Below are 10,259 nucleotides of genomic sequence, written 5' to 3' on the forward strand. Positions count from 1 at the left end.
GGCTCCGGGCACTGCTCTCTGAAAATACAATCTTCTCCAGGCCGAACAGCTCTGCCTGGCCGGCTGGGGGCCCCGGGCCCCGCCCCCTCCACCAACACACAGGATGTTCAAAGGAGCCAAAGGGGTGGGGGTTGGTGGTGAGTACGGGGCAGGAGGGGGCCCAGCCCTTTGTGATCTGTGCCTGCAGGGGGGCCTGGAATGAGTAGGGTGAGAAAATTGCCTACCCCTTTAGTACAGAGTTCAGGTATTTACAACTGTCTCCTTGGAGAGGGAGACCATTTAGGTAAGTTGTAAGAACAGTGTTGGGCAGGGGTCAGCAAACCTGCCTGTTGCCCATTTTTATAAATAAAGTTTTATTGGACACAGTCACACCTGTTCCTTTCCAGATTGCCTGGGGCTGCTTTCAAGCTATGACAGCAGAGTTGAGTAGTTGAACAGAGACTCTCTGGCCCACAAAGCCTAAAATATTTTCTGTCTAGCCCCTTACAAAGTTTGCTCACCCCTAGGTAGGGGAAAGAGTATGAATTTCAGAGTTGACTAGATACGGGTTGAAATGCCACTTTTACTTTTGTTCTGTATAACTTTGGACACGTTGCTTCCCCTCTGAACCTCATGCTTTCCATTTGTAAAATAGGGATGACAATCTATTTAACACATGCTTACAATATCGTGTTTACTGTGCATCCGGCACTGTTCTAAGCGCTTTGTGAGCATTAACTCATTTAATGCTCACAACAAGTCTGTGATGTTGGCACTCTTATGACTGTACCGCTCTACAGAGGGGGAAGTGGAGAGCTGGAGGGGTTAAATAACTAATCCAGGACCCCACAAGGCTGGGATTTTGAACACAGGCGATATGGCCCCAGAAGCTGCATTCTTAAATGGCCATTGTGAAGACTGAGAAGTAATGGGTGAGCAGAACTGAGCCACAGGGGCTGGGATGCCGTAGGGACTCGATATCTGTTAGTTCACTTTTCCCCTCATCCTCTTTGCCATATTGTTTGGCTTCCCACCTCTGTCCGGGATAAGGGTCCCGGCCCCTTTGGATTGCAGTTTCTGAGGTCATCACATCCCTCCTGCCTTTGCCAAAGCCCAGCATCACAAACGCTGCTCTGGTTTCCTCGACACGCTCCCCCTCTCCCTTCCTGACGCTGTCTCCCTCCCACTGTTTAGTTAATAATAACATATCATGTTCTGTCTCAGATGCATATCAGTTGTGTGTAATTATTTATGGAGAAATAGACAGATGATTCCCTGCTTGGACCGTTTTCACAGGCAGCCGTACCTATCACTTAGCATCCCTCTCTCCCCTCGACTAATAACACTGTCCACTTTAGATCCTGGGGTCTTGATTTATTAGGTAATTTGTTTCTTCTCTGTGGCTTGGGCCTGCCTGTCATCAATATAATAGAATGATGGAAGTGCAAGCTATAGACACCAGACATTAAAAACTAGGCAAATATTACCCATTTCAGCTCCTTGTCCAGCCAGAGCCAATCCTCTGCTCGCTGGGGGAGAGGAAAAAGATTACAGAGGGACACCTGGAGCCTGATTCTCACAAAATGACTCTTTGAAAATTGGGCTGGCAGCTCTGCTATTATGTGCTTCGGGGAAAATGTCCAGGAAAACACATCCACACACATGTATACGTGTGCACCCACGCATGTGTGCATACACCCACACAGTAAAGGAATCTAAGCTCCCTTCCAAAGAGACTGAATATGACGGGGAGGGAAAAGGACTGAACTGGCTGCCAGGATGCCTGGCTTCCCACCCCAGCTTTGCCACACTATCCAGCTGGAGGAGAAAGGGCAAGTCACCTCATCTCTCTGGGCCTGAATTGCCTCATTTGTCAGATGAGGAGGTGGCCTTCCAGCCTTAACCTGCTGAGATGCAGCCAATGTTACATGGAATGTCAGAGGCGGAGTTGGAAACTGAACCTTTGCTGTTTGATTCCAAGATGGGTGGTTTGAACACTTCACCATGCCATTCGCATCCATCATAATTGTAATCCAAAACGATTAGTCTCTTCACCATCAATAGCCTTATCAAAATCACTGAAATAATATCACCAATAAATGATCTTTAATTGCACCATCAAGAGAATCATCAATGCCATTATCTCCAGGAGCTTCTCACCACCGCCATCCTCCTCCTCATCATGCTTATTTCACTGACTGTTTTCTATATGCCACATTTCACACGCAGGATGTGATTTCCCCCTCCCAGCAATCCTAGAAAATAGGCACCGTTATAATCATCCTCATTTAATAGATGAGGCAACTGAGGCCCAAAGCGGCACACAGTAGTAAGTGCCAGACTTCGGCTTTGAACTAGGGTAGGTTTGGCTCCAAAATAAGCTTTCAGCCACCATTCTATGTATCAACAGCATCGTTATCACAAGTATTCTCATCATTGTCAGCATTACCATCATCTTCTACATCAGCATCACTGAATCACCCAGCATCATCTTTTTAATCACTCCCAATATCATCACCAGAATCAACATTATTGCTAATGTTGATATCACCAATATCAGAACCGATGTTGCCAATCTCATTATCGCCAATGTTGTTTTAATATGAACGCCATCATTAATCATGAGCAATACTGTCACTGTCACCATCAATATAGTCCATACTGATGTCATAAGTGATACGTATCAGTACTATCAAAATTGTCTTTTAGGAGTCAGTGCTAATACAGACATCACTGCTAACCTCATTATGGTCACTAGTGATATTATGGTCACCGTCACCAACCCAGTCGACATCCACATCATAATCAATATTGTAAAAAGCAGGATTATCTGAGCCATCACTAACCTCACCATCCACAGAGAATTACTGATATTGCCAACATTTTCAATAACATCATCACGAACATCATCTTCCTCAGTTCACCATCATTGTCCCAATACAACCACAGTAAAAAGTACACGTCTCCAATTAAGTGGACATCACAGGTGTCAATCTACTCACCATTGTGATCACCATAATCTACTGAGTTCCTACTTGTGAGTTGAACTGTGTTAGGTCCTTTCTCCCTTGGAACTCTTCAGCTGTCCTGTGAGAGACGTGGAATGCATCAATATTTGACTCACTGTTACCCTGCCATGCAGATGTTGCCAGGGTCATCAGGAATCTGAAACATCTGTATCTCCGGAGTGAGGTGATTGCTGTTTCAGAAATTTTAGGCCATTGAATATCCTTAAATTCCACCCATCCTTCCCAGCCAAGTTACTTCCCAGTTCCCCAGTGGGTTTCCATCTCCTGTTTCCTTGTGCTTCTACTGGCCATCGTTTTGATCTCAGTTTTAACATTCATAGCCCATCTCTTGTCCCAGTTGTTTGTGTGTCTGTCTCCTTCCCTAGCGTATAAGTTCCTGGAGGTGGGGCAGGTTTTTTTCATATCCCTTACAGGGTTTACACCAAATGTTTGGGGATTTCAAGGGGAATGTTGGCTGGTCCACAAGAATCACGTGATGAGGGGTAAAGAACATCAGACTGAAAACCAAGATATCTGGAATTTAGCCTGGATTGTCCCTAACTAACTGTGCAACCTTGGATCATCCATTTCCCCTCCCTCCCTCTCTACCTTTCTCCATCTCCAAACCTAAGGGTCATCCCTTTTCCACATCCAACTTCTGTGGCTCTGCCTTCCAAACCACCCATTTCTCACCCCTCCTCTGCTGCCCCTCTAATGCAGGCCCACACCTCTAGCTGGAGCCACTGCGGTTATCTCTTAACTGGTCTTTCTGCTTCCACTATACCCCATGTGGGACAAGAGTGCTCTTTTAAAATTAGTTCATATTGGGCTTCCCTGGTGGCGCAGTGGTTAAGAATCCACCTGCCAATGCAGGGGACACGGGTTCAAGCTCTGGTTCTGCAACTAGAGAAAGCCCGCATGCAGCAACGAAGACCAAATGCAGCCAAAACTAAATAAATAAATTTATTTTTAAAAATTAGTTCATATTAGTCCCTTACTCCACCACATGGCTTCATCCTTCACTTACAGCAACATGCAGACTGCTTCTGTGGTCTGCAGTGGACACAGTCTGTCCCCTGCCCCCCTCTCCTCCCTCACCTCATGCATCATTACCTCCTCCCCGCCGCCGTTCCTAGACACATCGTTCTTCTTGTGGCATCCTGAAAACCCTGACCTCGTTTCTGATGTGAGGCCTTCACACTGGCTGGCTCCTCGGCCTGGAAAGTGCTTTCCCTGGACCCCTACATGGCTGGCCCCATCACCTCATTCAGTTCTCCAACCAAGTGTCTGCATCTCAGAGGGGCTTCCCATGAGCACCCTCTGTGAAATAGATCCCCTCTAGCAGGCACTCTCTTCTCACTGAAGCCTCCCACCCAACATATATTTATTGATTGTCTGCTACAGGGTTTCTCAGCTTCAGCACTATCAGTGCTTTGGACTGGGGTGTTCTGTGTTGTGGAGTGGGAGGGACCGTCTCGTGCACTGTAAGGTGTTGAGTGGCACCCCTGGCCCACGTTCACCAGATGCCAGTAGCACCCCTTCCCAATTGTGACAACTAAAAATGTCTGCAGACATTGTCAAGTGTCCCCTGGGGGCAAACTTACCCCTGGTTGGGAACCATACTCTTCTGAAAGCTTGGGACACATCAGTGAATAAAACAGACCCCACCAGTGGCATTCCCTTCTCCCAATCCCCTGGCCTTCATGGGAGGAGACAGACAATAAATGTGAAGCTAGAAAGTGACAAGCGCTATGGGAAAAGAAACACAGCAGGTCAAGGGTGCTGGGGATGGGGCGTAGGTTGGGGTGCTGGAGAAAAATGAACAGGCTGGTGGAGGGTATCAGGCGTGGGCTGTCTCCATCCTCCTGGTCCCAGTCTCTCTCCCTCCCACCTTGCCCCATCCAAGGAGGCGGCATCCAGCAGCATCAAACCCGCAGGGACTCGGGAAGTGTTGTTAGCCTAGATAATTTCTCCAGAGCCACTGATCCCTTCTGCGGAGTGTGATAAACCCTATTTCATAAAGAAGACATGAATGGCTGTAATCAGATACAATGTTTGCAACGCTGAACAAAATGAGCAAAAGAAAAAAATATGCAGCCAGGCTATAATTATGGGTGTAATATTTCAGCCCATTAGCAAAAAATATCTCAGAAACCTGCTGCCCGCCTTCTCAGCTAAAAAATTGGATACTAAGCTGATGAATGCAAACAGAGAGAACACAGCACTGAAGCAGAGGCCTAATTAATTGCATATACAATTTTTTTTTTTTTTTTTTTTGGCTGACAGCAGCTTCTGACAATTCTGGGTCTTTTACTGCATCAAATAGAAAGAGAGATTGTCATTTTCCAGCAGGGCTGCTCTGAGGGCTTCTAGACACTGGTCCCTCTTCCTTAGCCCAGTACTAGTCAAGGACATGCCACTCACTAAACACTTGGTAAAGTTATGGGGTTTTGTATAATAATAGTTATATTTCGTTGCTTGCTATGTGCTAGGTACAGTGATAAAGCTTTACACCTTTCATCTCATTTTTCCCTATGGGAGCGAGGTGAAGTGATGCTATGGATTTTGTTGATGACCTTCAGGTTCCTTGTCACCACTTTTTTTTTTTTTTTTTGAGTGCCAGCACCTGTGACTATCTTTGGAGAACTACTTGTGAGCTACTGAAGTCACCTTGCCTGGGTGCAGAGAGCCCCTAATCCCTGGCGGGGGTGGGTTGTGGCCCTGTACCCCCATCTCACACCTCCTCTGTGGGACTTTGCTGGAACTCACCACCCTGCCTGCCTTCCTCCCTCCCCACCCTGAGCCCCATGCCCTCTGGTCTTCCCTGGAGTTCTTTCTTGATAAATCACTTGTATATTATTCCTTGACTCCCAGTATGCTTCTGGGGACTTGGCTTCAGACAGGTAGGATTAATTACCACCCATTTTCCAGAAAGGAAACTGAAGTCTGGAGGGGATAGTAACTCAACTCAGGGAACTCAGTGAGAAACTGGGGACTGGGATTTGACTCCATGTCACCTGATCCTATTTGGCCTCCATGTGTAAATGTGGCACTTGCCCCCATACCCTAGTTCCTAGCCCCTAGGATCTGTATGAGACTGGGGCAAGTTGGTGGTTCAGTAGCCACCATCGTAGGTTCTGAAATACAGCATTGTCTGGGTAAATCTAACAATTAGATCCACGCCTTTGTTCATGGACCTCGCTCGCTAGTTACCTGCCATTTACCTCAGGCTCACCAAGCTCTGCAGGGGTCTGACCAGTTCCTGGCTATACATTCATTCATTAAGTCATTCATTCACTCGTGCAGTCACCTTCCCATCTAACCTCAACCATTCAGCTAACCCCACCCATTCATCTAATACCATCCATCCATCCACTCACCCATCCACTCACTCATCCACCCAACAGAGCGCTCATGAAGGATGCCCCCAGTAACAGTCTAGCATGGGATATGGATGTACTAAGAAGTCAATCATCATACCTTGTGATCTGTGCACCAAGGGAAAATGTATAAGGTACTATGGGCTCATAGGAGGGACACCTGATCCAGCCAAGCTTCCCAAGGCACCTGAACGGGGATCTGGCAGGTGAGTAGTGAAGAGAAGAGAGGAAAGTGGTAGACTGTCCCAGGCAGAGAGAACAGCAGATAGGATACAGTCCAAAGGCCAGAGGTGAGTGAGTGTGTGGAAGGTTCAAAAGAATGAAGGACATTCACCTGGCTGGTCTCATGTGAGGGGAGGCGGTAAGAGATGAGGCTGGGGTAGCTATAGCTGCGGCCAGACATGCGGGACCTTTGCTTGTTGAGTCAAGGAGAGAACTGGGAACCGAGAGCTGCGGGGTGCCTTCAAAGGGTCTGTGAGCAGGGGAGTATCAGGAACAGACCTGCCTGGCTCAGCAGGGCGCTCTGGGAAGAAGAGGCGGGAGGAAGGGAGCCCGTGATGGGACTGCAGTTGGGGTGGGCGTGGAAGGACCGTTTGCCAGGTTGGCAGTTGCCCCGTGACGCTGTTGGAGGAAGCGGGGGGAGAAGTGGGTTTGTTCCAGGATGAGAGAGAATTAGAAGTGGGTGACTGACTGGGTGTGGGAGGCAGGGAGAGGGAGGAGAGGATGACTGCCAATTTCTGGCCTGTGTAGTAGGGGGACGGAGGTGGCACTGGCCAAGTCACAGAGGGAGAGGATGGGCCTGGAGGCTGGAGGCCGTGCTCAGTTTAGGGCAGGTTGAGTCTGAGATGCCTGTGGGGATGTCAGGTGGGGTCGTTCCGAAGATACTTTGATATCTAGGTCTGAAGGCCCAGAGAGAGACGACAAGCGCTGAGAATAAAGACGTAGCTATCTACCACCAACCCCTCGGAGTAGATGGGAAGGCCCAGGGACGGTGTGCAGACTGAGAAGGAGTGAGCCTGCTATCTTCTGACAGATGCCCCAACGCCGACTGCCTACCTGAACAGTGGGCATCTCCCTTCCGGATTCCAGTCCACACGTGGACCACATTCCCAGGCTGACTCCAGTCTCTGGCCAGGCACGTGGGTGCATGTTCTGTCTGCATCAGGTCTTCCTGTCATGGGTCCCCTCAGCCAGAGCCCACTGGGCAGCAGTTATGTAGGTCAAGCCTGGATGTGTTTCTCTGTCTACCGTGGAACGGCCTCTCCTTCTGGAGGGTTCTTTGGCCTGGAGGAAGAAAGAGAGATAGTTCTTCTCAGCATGGCTGCTCACTAGAGCGGGAGGGGACTGAGTATGCTTGTGTCCTTGGAAGCTCAGGGGTTGGCCTCCCTCCACCAGTGCTTTTAGAAATGTCTTTAATTATTAAATTACTATGTACACACTGTAAAAAAAAGATATACGGCTCAGAACAAAACCAAAATAAATATGATAGACCCCCTGCCTCTCATCCTGCCAGCGCCTATACCCCACTCCCTAGTGACAACAATTATCTTTCCAGATTTCATACACACACACACACACACACACACACACACACACACTACGTCATGCTCACCAATTGATTTTTTTGGTTTATAAATATATACTAGACATATTTCTACATCAAAATGTATATAGCTCTACTTCCCATTTTACTTTCTTTTTTCTTTTTTACTATAAAAATCATACAAGTTTATGGTAGATTCTGAATGTGGAAATTCAGAAAAATATAAAAAAAGAAAACCCAAATCTGCCAGTATCCTAAAATCTCATTACCCAGAGATGATGATTAACATTGAGGAAAACATATAAAATTTACTTTCACTGGACAATAACAGAAGACACTAAAATTAGAAAGCACTACGGAACTTCAAGTAGATTTTTCTTCAGAATAAGAGATGTTAATCCTTGTATAATTTTCTCTCTTTTTTTAACTTGAATTGAGAGGTTGATGTTGTGATGTTTTCTTTTAACTATATGCTTCTCAGTGGTTGTTAGTTTAGGTAGAACTTAGTCATTTCTCTGGGAAAAACCAAAAGGTACAACTTATCTCTAAACAAACAGACTAAACTCATCTGTCTACATACATATTTTTAAATCAAAAATAATTTTTAAAGAAGAGGTAAGCCTACTGTTAGGATAGTTTGTCAAGAGAAATTACGGAAGTATTCAATCACTTTCAAAAAGAACAAACACATCGTGAGGAAATAATTATCACTTACTCCCGACACAAACCCAAACAGATGATGTGTGAGCCCCGAGCATTCAACAGTTACCTGCTTCTTCCCACATTACCTGACCAATGGCAGTTTGGCTCTGTGGGATCAGAAAGCACAATTTCCTGTACCTCTTTGGTGGCTCAAAATCATGCCACAATTTAGCTCACATTTTATCTGGGCCATGACTTTCAGGTACCGTTCACTGCTTTTCCCGGAGTCACTAATTACCTTTCTTATCCTTGTTGCTCAGATCCTTGTTGCTCAGAAGTGCTGCATGCCTTAATTCCATGACAGCACTTAGCATCCTAGCGTCTTCCTCAGAGGACTGGGTAATGCTTTTCTTCGAGGTTGTTCTTCACAGGCTCTTCTGATTTCTCGTTCTGATTGGGGCTAATTTCTCATTAGGCCAGCTACACAGCTGTGCTACTGGTATTTCTTTTCATTGTTCTCCTGGGTTACTTCTATAGTTCTATGGCTTCTTGAATCTGTTGTCTTTTCCTTGGATTCTGTTTTCCTTCTGCTGGGGCACATACTCAAGGAATTTTTTCCAGAAAATGTGGAGCCCCACCCTGGAGCCTGGGTGCAGTGGGTGCCAGCATGGGGGAGGGGAGGCTGGCTGTGAGTGCTCCGCATTTCCTGTTTCTCTGCAATTTTCCCCAGCTTTGGGTGGTGGCCGCTACCCGCGGCTGCCACCCAGCTCGGCGAGCGGCCCCGGTGCAGGCCGTCGGGTGTGTGGTAGGGGGAGACCGAGCTACAGGGAAAACTTGCCTACGGATCAGTTATCAGTTATCAATGCATTTCTTGGAGAATATATGCCCACTATCTTTGACAACTATTCTGCCAGAGTCATGGTAGATGGAAAACTAGTGAATCTGGACTTATGGGATACAGTTGGACGAGAAGATTCTGACAGATTACATCCCCTGTCCTATCCACAAACAGGTGTATTCTCCATTTGCTTTTCTCTTGTGAGTCCTGCATCACTGGAAAATGTGCAAAGTGGTATCCTGAAGTGTGACACCATTGTCCCATCATGTGACTCCTATCATCCTGGTGGGGAGGAAACTTGATCGTAGGGATGATAAAGACACAATTGAGAAACTGAAGGAGAAGACGCTGATTCCCATCACCTACCCACAGGGCTTAGCCATGGTGAAGGAGATCAGGACTGTAGAACACCTGGAGTGTTCAGCGGTGCTCACGCAGCAAGGCCACAAGACAGTGTTTGATGGGGCTATTGGAGTGCTTCTCTGCTCACCTCCTGTCAAGAAGAGGAAGAGAAAATGCCTGCTGTTGTAAACGTCCGGGCCCTCTCCTGCTCTGTCCCGTCCCCTGGGAAACTTTTTATGCTTTGCTCAAACCATGGAGCCTTCGCACTCAATGCCAAGCTTTTGTTACAGATTAGTTTTTCCATAAAACCATTTTGAACCAATCAGTAATTTCTAGGTTTTTTTTTTGTTTAAAGTGTAAGGGTTCAAACTTTCACATTCTTAAAGTTTAGCCCTAAAATGATAAGATTTCTTAAAGCCTTATTTTTCAAAAGCCTCAATGCTTGCTCAGATTAAGAGTTGTCAAAATACCTTGTGGAACTTCCCTGGTGGCTCAGTGGTTAAGAATTTGCCTACCAACTCAGGGGA

The 10,259-nt window shown here is 46.8% G+C and overlaps 1 pseudogene; it reads left to right on the forward strand.

Moving 5' to 3' along the window:
- Positions 1–9,219: 9,219 nt before the first annotated feature.
- LOC131752866 (ras-related C3 botulinum toxin substrate 1 pseudogene) lies at positions 9,220–9,921 on the forward strand (annotated as a pseudogene).
- Positions 9,922–10,259: the final 338 nt, after the last annotated feature.

The sequence above is a fragment of the Kogia breviceps genome, chromosome 3 (genome assembly GCF_026419965.1).
Source record: "Kogia breviceps isolate mKogBre1 chromosome 3, mKogBre1 haplotype 1, whole genome shotgun sequence".
Taxonomy (NCBI): domain Eukaryota; kingdom Metazoa; phylum Chordata; class Mammalia; order Artiodactyla; family Physeteridae; genus Kogia; species Kogia breviceps.